We start from the raw sequence: 21,068 nt of genomic DNA, 5'->3' as shown, positions 1-21,068 counted from the left end.
CAGACAAGAAGCAACGTTTCGACCATCAGTTGGTCTTTGTCAAGATCAACTGATGGTCGAAACGCTGCTACCTGTCTGGAATATGCTGCGCACTCCTCTCCTTCTCTGTGTCTGTGACCTAGACAGCCTTATAGACTAACTTTGAAAGTCTGTCTAGGTCATGTGACATGGAGCAGGGAGTAAATGTTCTGCACTTTGACTTATCCTGACTCATTCTCCTGCTCGGTTGAGGTCTAAACAGTCAGACCCTGATCGATGAAAACTTTTGAAATGTCTCGGACATGTCAAAAGTCTTTTTCTAATGACAATACCCATTTAACTCAGTCCAAGCCTTCTTAAGGCAAAAATGACTTGGATGCTCAAAAAGGTGAATATTAACAGTCCTACCTACCAGGAGGTGAAGGACAATGTGTTTTTAAAGGAGAATTCTGGCAATTTCTAAAAGCAGGTGGAGGAGGGAAAATGATTACAAGTAAATGCCCACGGTGAGTGGCTGGAGCCACGGGACCCCCACCGGAAGTCATTGTGATGACATAAAAAAATGCCTGTCCCGGCTGCTAGACCGGCTGCTTATTATGTGTAAATGCTGGAGACCCCGGATTCACTTCCGCCGCTCACCGCAGGCACGAGGAGAGGCTTCTTCTTGTTACTACACAACATATGTCTGCTTTCCATCCATTGCATAGTGTAGTTACTTCAGTTGAACAACTGGTTGGTGGGGATACTGAGTGTTGACGCTTTGCAGATCAGATATTGTTGGCCTTTTCTGGAAGAATCATAACAGCTTTGCATAGATTATAGGAAGCTAATGGACAGGTATACATGTTAGGTTTAAAATGTTGAATCCTGAAGGCTGGTTTGTAGAGATGAGCAAACCGGGTTCGGGTTCGAATCGATCCGAATGTTCGGTATTTGATTAGCTGGGGCTGCTGAACTTGGATAAAGCTCTAAGGTTGTCTGGAAAACATGGATACAGCCAATGACTATATCCATGATTTCCACATAGCCTTAGGGCTTTATCCAACTTCAGCAGCCACCGCTAATGAAATGCCGAATGTTCGGGTTCGGATCGACTCGAGCATGCTCCAGGTTTGCTCATCTCTACTGGTTTGGTTATGCAGATTGTTTCAGTTCTAACCAATGAAGTATAATAATATGATAAATGCATTCCATCATAAACAAGTGGAATTCCACAGCGCCACTCCCGCCATGGAATTCCGCCTGCCTTAGTGTGTCAATAGGAAGCCTCAAGTGGCAGAGAGCGGAGGCGTGCAAGGCTTTCCATTGACACACTTAGGCAGGTGGGATTGCGCTGCGTGTGAACATAACCTTTGCCATGGAAGGGCTGGGGCAGGGTTAAGCCTAAAAATATCTGGATAAAAATGCCAATGTGTCACAAACTAGAATTATCAAATGTTTGGCAGAGTGTTCTTTAGGTTCACATATCCCTAATCATAAAATATACAGATATATGCTTTCCTAATTTATATCTAAACGCAATGTGTTTATGCTGCGATTGCCTATGTGAGGACACCCTATGATTATGAAAATGGAATTCTGACAGCATGTTGTGATATTGTGTTGAGAAATTGGAGCAAACTAAACTGAAAAGTATAGGTGGGCACATCTGTATACTGTAATGTACAATTTTTATATTAGGCAATGGAACTTTATAGAAATACAAATGCAGTAGACTTACCTTTTTAGCTATATAGTTTAAAACACTCTTGTCTAGTGGTGCAGAGGAGGCTACTTATCTTATGGTAAATTCAGAGAGCCAAGTACAGCAGGAATTCTTTTTCAACTTTATATTTAAAAGATGAAGTGTACGATCGCCAATTATAACTGTAATTGGACAATAAGTGTAAGTAAAAAACAAGTATGCTTCCACTTACATTTGAAAACCGAACGTCTCATTTTATATAGCCTATAAACAAGCAATTGTAGCTGCAGATAGAAGAAAATCTAACCTAATTATCCCCTTCAATTCTGTTCATGAAAAATATTTAACATTCTGGGTATAATTATATATCATAAGATTACTGGAAAGTTTGGACGGGAAAATTGTTTAACTGCCAAGAAAAGACCAACTCTATAAAGTAAAGTTGCCAAGACAACCAGCTTCATTTTTTTTTCTGTCAAATGACTGTTTTGTTGGAATTAATATAAAGCTAAGCTTAACAGCAATTAGCCGGCCGCTTGTATTGTTCTTACACAATATGTACTACATTGGGTTCCTTTTCCTACAGTTGGGGCTTTATGCTTTATTCCAATGGAAAATGTGGGTTTACTTGAAATTATCTTTTGTAATCGTATAGAGGATTAAAAATGTATTACTCCTTGTAAATAAATCTAATAAAATATAACACGATAGCATGGAGTATGGGCAGAGGTGGCACCTGTGAATGTTCAATGAATGTCACATACTGTACATAGTAATTAATAAAGCATAGGTATATGTAGCTGGGAAAGAAGTAGAGGGATTGATGGCAACAAAGGCCAAAAATAGATGGGGTTTTTCAACCCTTTTAACTAGATTTAGCCAATATAAAAGCTAAATGGTGTTTAGTGAGATAAAAAAAATGATTACCCTCATTTATTAAAAGAGAAAGCTTTTAAATAGTAGGGATCCCAATGCTGAGACCCCTACCAAACTATATATACAGAAGAAGCGCACTTCACTTTCAAGCTTGGCGTGCAGTATTTCTCATTTCATGAGTTCCATTGTTCCATAGGCTTGGAACCCGCCTCCTGCAGTAAATTTATGCAAGCACTGAGCCAAGGAGTGAACTGCACCACTAGAGATTTTGGGGGTCTTAGCCCTTAGGGCCATATTACACAGGCATTAACATAGTAAGCAATCGCCAATCTACTAGATGTTAAATGGTTCAATGATCATGCAGCAAGAGCTGCACAGGCATCGTTACCGATGTCCGTGAAGCCCTTGCTGTATGTAGAAAGAGATATACAGTATACACTTACACTCTTTACGCTCCCAAATGTTCTCTTGCTTGTTTCCTGCTGACTGCAGCCACCATTGAAGCTTCTAAACCCATCTCTGAAGTAACAGGCCGCTCAGCCAATCACTGGCTGAGACGGAACAGTGCCACAGTCCCTGATTGGCTAAATGGCCTGTCACTTCACTGACGGCTTCAGAAGCTTCAGCAGCAGCTGTAGTGAACTTGGGAATCTGGGAAAAAGCCAGGAGGACATAAGAAAGCATGGACAGGTATGTATAATCTTTATTATTTTACTTTACCCTGTCATCAGCCATTGGCGTGTCACTAAAACATGTAGCGATGCGCGGTCAGCGCCCAATGATTTTTAAACATGTTAAAAAAGCTGATGATCAGCCAATGATCGGCTCTTCAGCTGATTACACAGAGCAATGTCTTCACGAATTGGCCTGATTTGGAAGATAATCGCTCAGTCACAAATGGCAGCAAATGAGCTTTTATTACCAAGATCGGCGCTTCTTTGCAGTGTCTTTACATGACACCTTAAATCGAGGGGCCCAGGCTATACGAAGGATCCTTGTATTGTTCGTACAGCCTGGGAAACTGACAGCACAAATATGTATTTATCCGTGCTTTTAGTTTTCCGATCACTAGCAGTCTATACCTCCCAGGTTGCATGTGATCCGATAGCTGACTTCTTCAGTCTTCCTGCCATTGCCTGTATCTTCAGGCCCTGCCCCTCCATCTGTCAATCATTCCGGAAGAAGTGGTGGCCTGAAGTTACAGCAGCTGCCGGAGGACCACAGACCAGATGCTGATCACAAGCAGTGTGGTTAGAAAGTGGCACGTGTTAACGGACCTTGAGACCCTGGTCAATTAAACTGTTGACTAGTCTGTGTGGTGTGAAAAGTTTTTTAATTGACAGCAGTGCTTTAAAAGGGAACTATCATCAGGTTAGATGAATCTGTTACCTACATCCTCACCACTGTTCCCGTGCTGTTAGCTTTGACATCCTCTGCCTGGTAAGCCTTTAGGAGCACTTGGGATGGGCTACCACCTCAGAGCACCTGCATTGATAATTATTGGGTGGGGGGCTGGTCACCGTTTGGGGACCAGCCGGGGTTAGGCTGGATCGGTGTCCGGGGGGGGGGGGGGGGACATACTCAGCCCCCAGAACTCCTAACAACTTACCAGGTGGAGGGTTTCAGAATAAACAGCATGGGACATACCTCCATCTTCAAGCCCCTTGCCCACTAGGGAGCTATTAGCAGGTTAGAGTCGTCTGCAAATTTGATAACATAATTTAAAAAACATACATCTTTATGTCGCTGTCCCTCACTACTATTCTATGCTCATCTGAGAGTCAGGCACCTTCGGTGCACCAATATGTCCTCCCCTGGGGGGGTGCTCATACCCCGCTCTGACAACAGAGATCATGAGGCTGAGTGAGATCTCATACAGTTCCAGGCCAGGGATGGACTTCATTCAGTAGGTGGTATGGCACCCTGGGAAGGAGATATTGGTGCAGACCGCGCCTCCAGTACACTAGAAAAACAAATATTAATATTAAGAAAACATCAGATTACTGTTCCGGACGGGGAGTGAAAAAAATTAAAGTCACTGTTTAAACAGGATGTTATTATTAGTTTTTTTTTTTTAGCTTTAAAGGTACATTCGCTTTATTGCTGTAGCCAGGCTGAACCCATGACCCCACTTTATAATAGTAGGGTCGCCAGTTTGGCTGAAGTTACCAAAAATTATGGTCCTTATTGACTTCAGTGGGGTTCTAGTTTGGGTCAAGTTTGGGTACCCAAACAGGTTCGAAAGTGCGACCAAAACTTCCGAATCTGAATATCCACAGGTCCACTTGACACAGGTCCACTTGAGAAAATAAAGCTGCTTGTTTGTTCCAAAAATTATTTTTCATTTCAGTATGTTGCCAACCCCTAACAGCAAATATGAAGACAGTTATAATATTAGATCTGTGGAGGACATTTTCTGACTGTTCTCTGGTATGGAGGCTATATATCTTAAAAAAATTGCACTTTATTATATTTGTGCTGTTTCCTCTTTTGAATAGAAAGCAGAATACAGTTATTAGCCATGCATGTACTTTGATACTCCACAAAAATAAAAATTATATGTGGGTGGGAAAACTGGAATTGTTGCTTTGCATTGTTCTAAGTGGAGAACACAATTATGACTTGACAGCTAATCTTCTTTTCATTGCTGATCATGTTGATGTTGATCATTTATATGAAAGGGAGCACATTTATACGCTGTCAAGGCTAAAAGTACATAACAAAAGAATCTAATTCAGCTGTGAACAATGAAATGTTTGGCTACAAGATATTGGCTTTATAGGGACTGGGCTCTTCAAAGTTAGGGGATATGCACACTATGGAAATCACACGGATAACTTGCTGCGGATTCCATCGTTTGTCCACACGCACTACCGCTTCACTCTCCGCCTCTCCCATAGACTCTATTCAATGTTCAGGTGGATTCCACTGTCTTCCCAAAGAATAGACATGAGATAGACATGGTTGATGATAGAATCTGCCTGTGCATAGAATGGAGCCTATGGGACCGGTGGAACTTCAAGCGGGTGCGCATGGGATTTGTGTGTGTGTGTGGGGGTGTGTGTGTGGGGGTGAGTGACGGAATCCATGGCAAGATATCTACGTTATTTCCGTAGTGTGCATATACCCTAAGGGTAAAAACACAAAGGCTGTATCCGCTGCAGATCCCTTCCTGTTGGTTTCTATGAGAGGACATACTCGCAAGTATGTAAGTGATAGCCCTGTTAAACCCCGACGGGGCAGTGCAATGATTGGCTGAGCGGGATATCCAGTCAGGATTCTCCGAAGCAAGCTACAGCACAGGGCAGGTAAAGTATGCTCCCGCCGGCGTGGGGTTCACAGTGCTGTCACTTACATACTCGCTGCGGGATGTCAATCCCGCTGTGAGTATGTCCTCTCATAGAAACCAACAGGAAGGGATCCACTTCAGATCTGGCCTGTGTGTTTGTACCCTAAGGCTATGTTTAGAATTTGTAAGAGACCGGCCGTTCCTTGACACAACGGTCACGGGCCAGTCTCAGAAAAGATCATCCCGGCTGGTGATCTTTACTGCCAATGAATTTGGATGTGGGCGCATGATCTCTGCGCACCTGCATTCGAATTCGCTGCTGCACACAATGAAGTGTGCGGCCAGAGCCGCATGCTCCATTGTGTACACTGACAGGGTTTTCTGCGGCCGCTATTCAATGAATAGTGGCAGCAGAAAACTGACATGTCAGTTTCTTGCGGCGTCACTACGGATTTGGCCGGAGTGTATACCATGTGTATACACTCCGGCAGAAATTGCTCAGAAGGCAGCACTGCATAAGTACGATAGAAATCGTGGCCCTTGTTTCAACGGTTGTGATTACAACGGAACTTACGTAGTTTGAACATAGTTTAACAGAGCACAGATATATGTGGAAAATTCATAGTATAAAGGAGCAAACTTTTCAAAAGTTTGGTTCGGAAGGTTCACCGAACTTGAAGCAAGGTTCCAGTTCATCCAAACCGAACCTTAAACAAACCACACTAAAACAGCACATCTTTATTGAAATTTATTGAAATAAAAACAGGCTGTGCTAAGTAAATATACAGAAAAGAAGTTGGCGGGGGAGAAATCAATCGGCATACACAGGGGACGCGTCTATGCAAAGATAGCATAAAGAAAGCTAACTGTATGCAACTGCCTAATACCCTTAAGGGTAGCTTCACACGTACCATATCACAGCAGATTTGATGATGCGGATCTGCAGCAGATCCGCAGAAAATTTGATCTAAATAACTGTACACAGCATCAAATCTGCACCATGCGGATATGCTGCGGATCCTGTATGTGTGAATGCACCCTAAATAATATAATTTGGTAAATAGTAGGTGGTGTATCTGCACACCTATAGCCAACAAGAGTACCCCTGCTATACAGGTCAGTATTGCAAATTATTGCCAATAGGAGTAACTGCTAACTAACCTTACCACATATGCAGTAGGTCTAGGTTGTCAGATAGGATGTCTGCGCTGTATGAGGATTTTCCGGCTGGTATCATCCTCGGGGGGTGTTGTTCTTTTGCGGCTTGACAAATCTGCGCAACTTCTCTGCAAAGAGTGTGCCTCAGAAGTCCTGACTTCAGTGGCGCGCATTATTACCTTGAAAACACAGCTGTGTTTTTATGTCAAAATTACAGCTGTATTTTACGGTATATGAACATAGCCTCAATTTATGGGCACGTTTTATACCTATTTTACTGTCATATTTTGCTTTTTTGTTTACTGTGTGTGAACTGAGCCTAGAACATATTTTGTTTCCTTTTGTTGATCTAAAATATGAAAAAAAAAAAACATCTAAAACGTAAAATGTATCTCTGACTCTGTCTAGAAGACTAGTAAAAGAGTCCATTTCAATCAAGTTCATCACTATTCCTTTCCGACTGAATGTGAACTTAGTTTTCCCCATTTCACAATATATACATTATTTATTAGACAGGAGGCTATGTTATTTGCTTTAATGGAGTCCCATTTCAACAGTCCTGTGAGTAGAAAAGGTTCATTTCTTTAAAGGTTACACGTAACTGATTCTTCTAAAGTTTTCTTGGTCCTACTCTGGTTACTAACTACAATTCATGATGTCAAAATCAGTTTTCATTTTTTCGGAAGCTCCTTATAACCTCTTACTTGCTCAGTACATTGCTGTAATACAGATGTCAGGGCTCCCATTATACCTCCATATGGCTTACATTTCACACACAGGGTTCTTAAGTCAATTGAAAATTGTGATGCTGTATGCTCTGTCACATGCTGTATTACATTTATAGGCTATGTTTCCACAATGTAAAAATAATGGAAAATAATGGCCGTTATTTGCCCCTATTTTAGATTTTGGAAACATAGGTCTAGTCTCTTCTAGAAAACTATGCTTTTATGGAAGAATACCTCTATAATATAGTGCTGTAACTTCTGTTAGGCAGGTGCGTTTGCTTGGGAAATCTAAAATAAAAGTGCAATTAAATATGGAATTTATAGGGGATTTATACAATTTATATTTAAGTAAAATTTTTTAATGAAGAATCACATTTTAAGCCTCTAACTTGCTGTTATAAAGGTAATTTTTTACCATGATCCTCAGCGACATTTTTGGAATCTTTGTAGTTTAATAGATCTGTATATGAGGTGGTTTGGTGCACTGGGGGCTGCCCTCCTAATGAAAATTCATCCGCTGCTCTTCAGTGATATGCTGTGCTGAAGTGACCTTTCTGCAGAGTGCCGCCATAATATTCATTAGGCAGGCTGGGACGGATCAGTGCACTGAGGATGGTAGCCCTGCCCCCATTGCACCAAACATTCTCCTTTACATATCTAATAAATTACAAAGTTCCCAATAACAGAACTGAGGATCAAGGTAAAAAAATTACCTTCATCCTCCGTGCCCAGTGCGCTGTAGGGACATATTAGCAAGATAGATGCTTCTAACCTGTTGATAGTTTTCCTTAAACATTTTCCCCTAAATTAAGAGGACATAAAGGTCAGGATAACATATAATAAGCACTAATAAGTTCTTCTATACTGAATTAGTAATAATTAGGATGTTTGTTTTTTTTTGCTGGTGATAATTGCTAATTTTTGCTGGTGATAATTTTTTCCTCTAATTGTTCGGGAAAAAAAACGTCAACCCTGTATGATCAGTAAAAAAAAACCTGGATGAACATGCAGAATTCTATGTGGTAATTCCATAATTTTTTGTCAAGGTTTGTGTAGCGTCTAAATATATGTAGGCCATATTCACACGTCTTTTTAAGAAAATTAATGGGCATAAATTATGTTCACGATCATCATTGTAAAATAACAGCAGTTGTTTTACATTAAAGGGAACCAATCAACATGACTGTGCTGATATGGTTCCCAGAATCATTGTATAGAGCTACTGGGCATGTACCAGCCACGACTTTAGTAAGAATCAAAAGTACTTTTAGTATGTTTCGCAAGGCAGGGAAGGGGGCGGCAAAGTGCAGTGCAGAAATAATTGACTGGCTCGTTATTGGCCTCTCTGCCTGTCAATCATCCCCACACTGCACGCTGACAAGCAGAGAGTGGTGACTAGTCACGGAAGTCTCCCCGCCCAGATGACTAGTTGGATGGCAGTCGCATGGCAGAATAAAAGGACTTTTTCTCCTCTATTCAATGAATAGTGGCCGCACAAAATTGACATGTCAGTTTTTTGTGCAGCTGCATGGAATCCCGGACGGAGTGTATTCAGTGTGTATACACTCCGTCCGGGATTCTATATAGTTCAATGCGATCGGCCACTTTCATTAAATAATGCAGTTGTCGCAAACCTGCAGCAACGGCCGTTGTTTAAAGGGGTTATCCAGCGTGGGGGCACTTTTTGGGGGGGACCGGGGAGGAGGTGGCTGAGATAAAAGAAGTCCACTCACCTCCCCGGTTCCAGCGGCGGGTCACTCATCGCGGCGCTCCGGTCCCCGGTTCCCGGCCACTTCCTGGTGTCTGACGCCGCCTGAGACATTACGTCTTAGGGCCGCTCAGCCACTCAGTAAAGGAGGTGGGATCCGAGTGGACAGGAGCGCCGCGATGAGTGACCCGCCGCTGGAACCGGGGAAGTGAGTGGACGTCTTTTATTTCAGCCACCTCCTCGCCGGTCCCCCCCAAAAAGTGCCCCCACACTGTATAACCCCTTTAATCAAAACTTACGTTGTGTGAACGTGGCCTTAAAGGGGAACTATGAGCAGGTTAGAAGTATCTAACCTGCTTATATGTCCCTATAGCACACAGTGTGCTGAGGATGAAAGTAATTTTCTTACCTTTGTCCTGTTTATTAGATATGTTAATTAGGATGTTTGGTGCACTGGGGGTGGGACTACCACTCTCAGTGCACTGATCCATCTCCGCCAGCCCGCCCCTTCTAATGAATGTTCGTTTGGTGGTCTGCAGTGATGAGCGCTGGAGTGACATCATTGCAGAGCACTGCCCCAATATTTATTAGAAGGCGAAAGATCAGTTCAAAGAGGATGGTTATCATGCCCCCAGTGCTCCAAACTGACTCATTTACATAGTTAATAAACTAAAAACAATTTGGAAAAAAAAGCACCAAGAATCAAGGTCAGAAAATTACAGGTTAGGCACTTCATGCTGATAGTTTCCCTTTAACCAAAAGGCCTATCAGCCACATAAACAGACACATTATAGTAAATAGTGCAGGCCAGGCACATGTTATAGTACATAGCAGGTAAGGGTCTAGCCACTCATTTTCCATTGGGGTTTTAAGTTACACCTCTGATTGGAATGATATTAAACAGTAAACCTGGCTCGATACATTTCATCCAGTTAGTATGCTAAATTTCCTTATCTTTAATTAAAACAATCTGATGTCTGTTTTTTTTTTTACTTAAATGATTTCTAAAACGAAGTTTTATATCTAATATAAACATCTAACACATAAAAACACATCCATTTTATAGCTGGCCTTTTTCCAGGTCTGTCTGCCAAAAAAAGGCATGAGAAAAAAACAGAAGGGCAACTATCTGACTATAAAATGCCGTCATTTTCATAAACACTTGAAAGGAGTAACCGGTTACTTTATTTTTAAATTGTTTGGCTTATGTAAGAAGACATAAAAGTTAGTAGTTTTTTTTCTTTTCTTTCTATTTTTGGAAAATTACTTTTTTTTAAATTCATTACAGTCAGTATGTTCCCTATCAAACTTTTATCTGAGAAGTTGATGAAATCCAGATGTCTAGCCAAATGAAATGTACTGAAAGATCTGGTATAGACGAGTGCAACAAGTAAAGGGGGGAGTCCAAGATCTATAGACCTCAAAAGAAGATATCGATTTATTATGCGACTGTTTCGCCTTATAATAGTTTTCTATTTTGATATGTGAGAAATGTGTCTTTTATTTTAAAAATACTACGTTGATAAGGCAAAGTCTGAGTCTCAAAGCATGTAGAACTAGGTCCAGTTCATGCTATTGGAGACGATAAAGAGACCAAAACTGTACACTTGTTCCTAAGAGTCTGACAGATTATCCCACAGATTTTTGAGACCAAAACCAGAAATGTATTTGAGAAGAGGAGAAATCTCAGTCTTTCCTTTATGACCTGGTCAAACTTGGTGTAAAGTGAAACTGGCTCAGTTGCCCCTAGCAACCAATCAGATTCCACCTTTCATTTCCCAAGGAATCTGTGAGGAAATTAAAGTGGAATCTGATTGGTTGCTAGGGGCAACTAAGCCAGTTTAACAATGCCTAAAGCCTAAAGTAAGCAGCCCCCCCCTCGGTGAGGCCCACACCATCGCTGTTCTATGAATGTGCAACACTTAAAGTGAATGTACCTGATGGTACACTCACTTTAAGGAAAAGGCATTGCTGTTCCTTAAAGTTTAGAGGACTTTACTGGCCAAAAACAGTTAAGGTAGTGTGTGCCCCAATGGGGTGGATAAGGGAGGATGTTATGCATTCTCCTAGCCACAAACATAGTGAAAAAAAACTTTTTATACCCATAGAAAAGAAGCAATTCTATTTTATGGTAGGTTTATTATTGGAATAAAGAATATATTTTTCCCATGGCCACATTCAGACAGACATGCAACCACCAGTAGTTTGAAGAAACCATATTTATATTGCCATTTGGATTGTCTGAAGTACATTGCTAATAAGTAGTATATCACTTTCCCTACTGATTTATTATTATTTATTGGTAATGAGTAATGACATTGCCCATGTAATGGTTCCTACAGGTCAGGGCCTATTATTACAGGTAACTGGACTGCCAGTCTGTCTGCAAAAACTTCTTAGATCCAGGTTTATTAAAGATACAGCCTAGATTTATGCTGAAGTTACTCGGCGTAAGATTCACAGTCAAGCTGATGTACCTGGCATATTTATGGCTATCTTATATTGTGCTTTACACAGAGCCGAATAATAATATCCTCACTGTTTTTGTAGGTTTAGAATAGAAAACATTTCCATGGATTATCTGTCAGGAGGGAATAAAAAAGCAGCAGCCCATTGAATTATATGTTGCAGATTTGGCTGTATTATCCAGCTGTATTTTTAGTTTCCTGTACTGGGCTTTGGAAGCTAAACACACAGTTTATACTATCATTTATTTATATGTTTTTCTTTACCATCTGCTACTGTACTTTGTATATTTTCTAGTACAATCAGATTGTTAGTAAATCAGCATGTTCTGCAAGGAGAGTATAGGCACTTGATTAATAAATGGGAATAAGCTGCCATTGGCTTCTCACCCGCGGGCCGATGGATCATGCATGCAGAAATCTAACATACCTGATCCTTTTCTCCCCTGAAGTCTACCATCTTTGGATCTTGGTGCTGTACATAGTTAATACGGTTAAAAAAAGACACATGTCCATCAAGTTCAACCAAGGAGGGGATGGATACAGGGAAGGGGGAGGGGTGATAGGTTCTATACATATGCATTTATATTATTTTGCTCTAAGAACTTGTCTAGGCCGGTTTTGAAGCCCTCTACTGTTGTTGCTGTGACCAGATCCTGTGGTAGACTGTTCCACAGATTCACAGTTCTCATTGTAAAGAAGACTTGTTGCCTCCGGAGATTGAACCTTTTTTTCTCCAGGCGGAGGCCGTGCCCTCTTGTCCTTTGAGGAGGTTTTACCTGGAACATCTTTTCCCCATATTTCTTGTAGGGGTCATTTATATATTTAAATAAGTTAATCATATCTCCCCTTAAACGTCTCTTCTCCAGACTAAACAAATGTAATTCTTTTAATCTCTCCTCATTACTAAGATGCTCTATTCCCCTTATTAGTTTAGTTGCCCGTCTTTGTACCCTCTCCAGCTCTAGAACATCCTTTTTATGAATCGGGTTCCAAAGCTGGACAGCATACTCCAGATGAGGCCGCACCAAAGCTTTATAAAGCGGTAATATTATATCCCTGTCCCGAGAGTCCAGGCCTGTTTTAATGCATGACAATATCCTGCTGGCCTTAGAAGCAGCTGACTGACATTGTGTGCTGTTCTGTAGTCTATTATCTACAAGTACACCCAGATCCTTCTCCATCAGCGACTCTCCCAGAGTAACTCCCCCCAGGACATATGATGCATGCGGGTTATTAGTACCCAGGTGCATAACTTTACATTTATCCACATTGAACCTCATTTGCCAAGTGGACGCCCAAACACTCAGTGTGTCTAAGTCATCCTGTAACATCTGCACATCCTCCATAGACTGTACTGTACTACAAAGCTTGGTGTCATCTGCAAAGATAGAAACATTGCTGTTAATTCCATTCTCAATATCATTAATAAACAAGCTAAACAGAAGAGGGCCCAGTACTGACCCTTGGGGTACTCCACTTATTACCGGGGACCATTCGGAGTAGGAAACATTGACCACCACTCTCTGGGTACGATTATTAAGCCAGTTTTCAATCCAGTTACACATTAAACTTTCCAAACCAATAGACTTTAACTTACCCATCAGACGTCCATGAAGAACTGTGTCAAACGCTTTTGCAAAATCCAGGTGCACGATATCCACAGCCGCGCTGCCATCCAGGCTTCTACTTACCCCTTCATAGAAACATATTAGGTTGGTTTGACAGCTTCTGTCCTTAGTAAAACCATGCTGGTTATCACCTATAATACTATTAGCCACTACATATTCCTGGATGAAGTCCCTTATAAGCCACTCAAATAGTTTCCCCACAATGGACGTTAAGCTTACGGGTCTATAGTTACCTGGGGAAGTTCGAGAGCCCTTTTTGAAGATCGGCACTACATTTGCCTTACGCCAGTCCCTCGGCACAATACCAGTAAGCAAAGAATCACGGAATATTTCATACAAGGGTAAAGAACTCTGTACGTCTTTCTAGTTAGACAAAACACTTGTAAATACTTTTTTGAGTATTTTTTGTTAATATAGGGGAATATTATTTGGGACCACTATCAATTAAGTGGAGAGAGACTGCAGTGAACTTTGATTCTTGCTTCTGAACCCAGAACATCCTCGCATTATATCGACAATCCCATGATTTCAATCTTCATGATCTAATATTTAATTCCCCCCTGGCAACGCTGAAGATGGATTAAACACCAGGGTCACCTTGTAGATTATACTTGGAGCTCCTGTACCCTGCTACCTTGTGATTGGTTCATTGTCCTTAACAGAAAATCTCCAATGTGGACGACACCATTGACTTAGCCAAGTTATATTGTTTAAACACTTCCATAATAAAAAGGAACTGATCAAAACTGTGTCAAGGGCTAGGGAGACAGGGAACAGTACGAGACAGTGGGCCCTGATGCTCGACCCACCCAATGTCCCTGCCTACATGCCACAGACAGCCCTAAACGGCCCCGGACAACCACGGAGTCGGTCCCTACACTGAGTAAGTGCGACACAAAACATAGGGAGACAAAAAACACAATAGAGAAGAGTCAGCTAGCCAAGTCAAAACCAAACGGGCAACTTGGTACAAAATCGGAAAGAGAGAGGATAGTCAGAGGTCAGGCAGGAGGTCAGAGATCGGGCAGTACAATAGCAAGGATATCGGGACAGGGAAAGCAGGGAAAGGAGCTGCGACTAATTTACACTAATAGCCAGCAATTAGATGCTGGCCACCACTACACTTTATACTGGATGAGGAGCCCGGACCAAAACCTCATTGGTCTGGCCTCCTGAATCCAGTCACACTGCAGCTGAGGCACTATAGGCTGAATGGCAGAACGATCTGTCACTCAGCCTGAGTGCAATGCCGCTATGCTGCATGGCCGGCCGGCTCAGGGTGACGTGAGACCGTGGCGCTCCCGGTTGCCAGGGACGCCGTCTAGTCTCTGTGACGTCACTTGGCTTCGGCAGAGGGGACGGAGCCGCGCTTCCTCTCTGTCTGCTGGAGCCGAGACCGAAGAGGACATCGTGCATAGATAAGTTACTGACAAACGGATCCTTAACATACACAAAAATGTAGTCAACCTCCCTTTTGTGTTAAAAAAAAAAATGGATCCATTGTTTTTTAATAATGTAAGTTAATGGAAAAATGGATCAAAACGGATGCACACAAATACGTCCGTTTTTTCATCCATCCAAAAATACGGGTTGCCAAAACGTAGTGTGAACCCAGCCTAATTGGGATATTCTATTATTCAATATCCAACAATGACATTACTTGCTTTTACTTTTTTATAATGCTCCTTCCAGAGAATGAGTTTCTTTTAGATTGTGTCCTATTTATTCTGACTTCCCATCTGTCTCTCAAGATGACAGATGGCCAAGCAAACCATAACCTCAATTATATTTTCTTTGTTTTCTCTCTTTATGGCTTCGTAAATGTGTACTTAAAGTGTCCCTTTAACTATGTTAAGGCCCAAAATTACCTTAGTATATTCCATTAAAAGGCTGAAGCTTTCTAATGCAAAGCTCCAAGTTACCTGTCATTACACAGTTATAGGTTAGACTCCGGCTGCCTGTGGTCACCACTAGGGGAGGGAGTTTGCTGTTGATTTATTATTAAGATTATAAATCCTTATATAACTTTCCCCCCATATTTGTAGTTTCAAGAAGCCAGAATTGTATCAGTTAAAGAAACAGTTCACAACCTGAACTGCTGATCCTAGAGGTGTGTCCTTACTCTGGCACATCGGCTGCTATTGGATAGTGTCAGATACTATAAGGACACACCTCTAGGTGGTAACACCCAGTGGGACATTTAGTCATACATTTCTAGTAAGAACAACAAGAACAGCACATTAGAAAGCTATAAGAAAATATGTTCCTGAATTGTTAGTCCATGAGGAATACAAGTATTTACTAAAAGAGGAAAGGGGATGTGACTGGTTCTCTTTAACTCCTTAAGTATGCAGTGAATTTTGACCTTGCTGACCAAACAAATTTTAGATTTTTGCGTTTTTTTCCTCCTTGGCTTCTAAGAGCCATATCGATTTTTAATTTTCAACCTCTTTGGGGTTTTATTTTTTGCGCCATGATCTCTAGTTTTATTGGTACCATATTTGTGTAGATGGCGTGTTTTGATTGCTCTTTTTTCTCTCGTATGATTTACAATGTAAGAAAAATAAGCAATTCTGGCACTTATTTTTTTGCTTTTTTTTCCGTTTACTCCATTAAGCATACGGAAGCACTATTGTTATATTTTATTAGATCAGACAATTATGCACACTACGATATATAATATGTTTCTTTATTTTTATGTGTTTTAAATATAAAATATGAAAGCGGGATAATTAGGGAGTAATTAGACTCTATTAAAGGATCGTAGAGCTTATGGGGGTAAGATACCTCAGGCAATCAGGCAATCATGACCCCTGTGGCGGACCCGATTGGACAGTGACAGGAGTGCATTGGTGGCATTGAAGGTCAATGATTGGCAGTAGTGTGATCGCAGCGGCCCATCATTGATGGAGAGAACCCAGCTGCAGATAGCCTCTGGACCCTCTGGCGTATCGATACATTATGGGTCCTTAAATGGCAGTCTCCAATTACTGTATGCACTGGTACGTGATGGGTCCTTAAGGGGTTACAGCTGCAAGTAGGGAATTTTTCTATGATTTCTTAGACATAGAAGTAAAAATGCTAAATGTATTTTGTGCTGTTCAATATTTCATCTATGTTTCTTCTAGGGGATCCAATTTAAAATGTTAAATCCAAGTAAAAGTTCAGAAAATATCAATATTAGAATAAAGCATATTACAAAGAACTAAATGGCTGAGCCTTGTAAAGCCTTCCTATTATCTATTGTGTTACATCCAGCTGGCTGAATGACACAGGGAAAAACGCTCATTTGTATTATCGGTGAATGAATCCATGATATCTCTCTTTGTATTTAAAGTTGCGAGTCCATTGTAAGATCTTACGGAAAGATTTAAAAGCAGACACATTTGTGTTCTGGATAACTTTTGAAAGTTATAGGAGCTATGATATAACTGGTTATCTTTCTTTTAGAAACTTTAACAACAGCGTGCTGCCTTTCAGGGCCTCAACCATGTGCCACAACATTTGTTATGTATATCTATCAAACTATTAAGATTTCGAGAGGCTTAGTGAGTGCAACAAAGTGATCTTTGAATATTCAAAGAGGGGACATTGTTAGATGATAATAATAATAATAATAATAATAATAATAATAATAATAATATTGATTAGCTAAGAAGCTGCATGGACAAAAAGGTGTGCTTGGGGGGCTTGGGACCACCCCTGTGCACCCAAACTGCCTATTTGCATAAATTATTTTTTAGATATAACTTGAGAACGGAGTAAATTTTATAATTTAATCATTTTTAGAATAAATTATTTTTATAATTTAATATAATAAAACAACGTTGGAGTTGGGGTTACTACATGAATAAATCAGGGTAGTATGCACTAACCCAGTGATAGTTTCCCATTAAGAAAGTATCTTGCATCAAAGCATTATTGTTAGCGATTTATACAAGTGCCCTCATAGTCACATAAAGCATACTGAGGCTATGTTCACATTTGGTAAGAGACCGGCCGTTTGTGACCCGGAACATTGTGTGAACTGACAGGGTTTTTTGCAGTTGCTATTCGCTAAATAGCGGCTATAGTCAACTGACATGTCAGTTTCTCGCGGTGCCAATAGGGATCCCGGCCGCAGTGTATACTATGGGGAAGATTTATCAAAGGGTGTAAAATTTAGACTGGTGCAAACTACCCACAGCAACCAATCACTGCTCAGCTTTAGGCAGTGCTGAAAGGAAAGCTGAGCTGTAATTGGTTGCTGTGGGCAGTTTGCACCAGTCTAAATTTTACACCCTTTTATAAATCTCCCCCTATGTGTATACAGCCTGCAGCACTACGTAAGTACCGTGATTTCTGCAGAACTTACGTAGTGTGAACATAGCCTGAGACTGTATGGATTTTTACAGCCACATACATGTTTAATAAATTAGCCAAGTACTGGATGGAATAAATTGTACTGGCTTTTCAAATTCTACTCTTCTCCATCGTCATAGTTACCCTTGTCTTTGTTTACCAATATCCAGCAATTGTGTCGCCCCCACTGACATCACCACTTCGGACAATTATTAGGTTTGGTGCTCAGGCGTCAACACATCAGTTGTTGGAGTTATATAAACAGAGACAAGGGAACCATCAGCCAAGGCCATCTTAACAGCAATATAGACCCGTGGGCAGAGCTGTAAACTGACCCTCCCGCCCCGCTAAGCAAATTCCTTCAACCTTGTGCCCCTTTCCACCTCGCAGCCACTTCCAAAGCCACCCTACTCCTTCCCCCGAACAGCTCCTAGCCAATACAATCATTTTTAATAAAAAAAGTACACATTATTTGTAACATAAACTCATATTTAAAATATATTAACAAAATAATACCACCATGCCATGGCCACATATTACCACCACCTAATGACTTATACTTTATACAATACACTATATGCAGGCTATTGTTACCTTCATACAGTCAGCATATTATTACAGCACAGATACTGTACATCCAGTGACTCAGAATTCACGTCTTCTCTAATTGTTGTCTCCCACTTTATTTGTCTTCGCCACTTGGCCCGGCCATCACAATGACATCTTCTGGACCCCACTTATTTATGCAGAATCTGTCAGACACACATCTGTCAGGTCAGCTCTCGCTTGCTCCTCGTTCCCCGCTTGCTGCCGGCGCAACTACACGTGCGTGTTAGGGGGAGCTGACTGGGTGATCGCTAGATTGTCCGGGCAGCCAATAGAAAATAGTGGCGGTCTGCTGCTGCCTCTCCTATTGCACGGGGCGACGGCAGCAGATCGCTGCTATCGCGATTGTTAATCTTTCAACATGTTGAAAGACAACGATCAGCTGATCGGCTGATCGTTGTCTTCTATTACACAAGAACATTATCGTCCGTAACGGCCAATATCGGCTGAATACAGCTGATAATTGCTTTGTGTAATAGGACCTTTAGGCTCTGCACTTTTATAACACTAACTACCCACCTTTATAAAAGCTGCACATCAATAGTTCCCCAAATGATAATAATGCCCCCTTATCTAGCCCATGCATTATTAGTTCCCTTAACAGTACCCTTTAAAAGTAACCCCATAATAGTGCCACCACTCATTAGTTACTCCCCCATGCTACCCCAGTTATTTCCCCCATGCTGTAGGTAATCCTAAAATTCTGTCCTAAATAGTAGTTAATTTCTCAGTAGTGCCCCATACAGTAGGTAATCCTCTGGATTAAATGTATTCTCGGCCCACACATGTGAATGATGGGTGCAGGCACATCTGGCAGTGTCTGTATCATGCTGCCTGCACTGGAAGATGACTGGAGAATGTTTGCTGTTGGGAGAGGAGCTGCTGGGAAACGGGTCATAGGTGAGTTCATGTTTTTTTTTTTATTTCTTCCCCTTAAGCTGCTTAAACTTTTGGGGCTAGGCTTTAAATGTCTGGGGCTTGGGCCCGGGCATTTATCCCTAATGACGCCCCTGCAGAGTGCAGAGTGCCCCCCCCATTAGTCATGTGCCCCCAGGAAGCCGCCTTCCCTACCCAAAGGGAAAAACGGCTCTGCCATTAGCGCTGGAGTGGCATGGGATATGAATAGTTCAACTACTTTTTGTTAATTTTTATAATGTTAGAAAAAAAATATGTGGCTGGAAACTCCCTTTAAGTAATTCACCCATTGGAAAATTATAAATATAATTATATATATATATATATATATATATATATATATATATATATATATACAGTGGTACCTTGGTTTAAGAGTAACTTGGTTTAAGAGCATTTTGGTTTAAGAGCTCACAGTTTTTCAAAATTGTGACTTGGTGTAAGAGCATTGCTTTGGTTTAAGAGCTCCCTGTACTAGATGGGAGCGCAAGTGGGGGAGGGGCATGGTCTGCATAGCGGGGTCTACAGCACTGTACTCTGACCCAGGAAGTCTCCCTCACCTTCCAAATCATAGCAGATCCACTTTAGGCTGAGGCTTGCATCAGAGGACAGGACTGTGGAGGTAATCTCTCCATAGCTGTAACCCCTCTCTCCCCGGACAGAGAGTGCTGCATGTATGTGCCCACATCTGCCTTGCTTATTCCTTCATGCTCCCTGCAGCCCTTGTGTTTCCCATCCTCTTCATTACTGTACAGTAATTTATAATATCACTTTATAATATTCTGCTGTTTCTGAATGTTTGTTTAATCTGTTTAACTTGTTATACAGAATAATAAATCATTTTTGGGGTGTGGAACCAATTGTCTGCATATCAGTGATTTCTTTGCCTTGCTTTGCTTTGGTTTAAGAGTTGATTTGGATTTACAAGCACGGTCCCGGAACTAATTATGCTCGTAATCCAAGGCACCACTGTATATTACTGTTTTTTCCTCATTGTGATTATACCATATACATCAAATTGCTGTCCTGTGCAGCTGAACTCAATTTAGGGCTTTTATACAAACAGAAATATACCACCAGTTGAAAATTTCTCTAGTAAAAATGTTTCCTTGTAGTTATTTTTTTGTTGAATGCTTTAATCTTTTATCAATTTGGAGCTTTTCTTTTTAACTTACCTAATGTTTGAATAAGAGGATCGGCCTTAAAATACAAATAATTATAGTTAGTTGGAATGTGGGGAGGAGTTATTTGGCTCATATCCCAATGTTCCTTAAGAGTTTCTTGTCATCGGTAAATAAATACTCATTATAAAAGAAACGGCTGTGTGTTCCATGGTGCCGTCTGCAAATTTTGCACTTGCCACTTTGATACTGCACCAGATGAGAACCAAGAGAATATCCTATTTTTTGCAACAATGAGAATCTTTGGGCATTGGATGGGATGACAAACGTAGACGTTGGGGAATCCTCTCAACATATACATCTAAAAACATTGGTGGAGATTTATCAAAGGGTGTAAAATATAGACTGGTTCAAACTGCCCTCAGCAACCAAGCACAGCTCAGCTCATGTAAGGCTGGGTTCACACTGCGTTTTTGCAATCCATTTTTTCCATCATTTTTTACAAAAGACGGATGCAAAAAATTTATGCATTTTGTGTCCGTTAAAAAAAACGGATCAAAACGGATT

The sequence above is a fragment of the Dendropsophus ebraccatus genome, chromosome 9, assembly GCF_027789765.1.
Source record: "Dendropsophus ebraccatus isolate aDenEbr1 chromosome 9, aDenEbr1.pat, whole genome shotgun sequence".
NCBI classification, from domain to species: domain Eukaryota; kingdom Metazoa; phylum Chordata; class Amphibia; order Anura; family Hylidae; genus Dendropsophus; species Dendropsophus ebraccatus.
The sequence above is the reverse complement of the archived record's forward strand: the minus strand, read 5'-3'. Positions refer to the sequence as shown.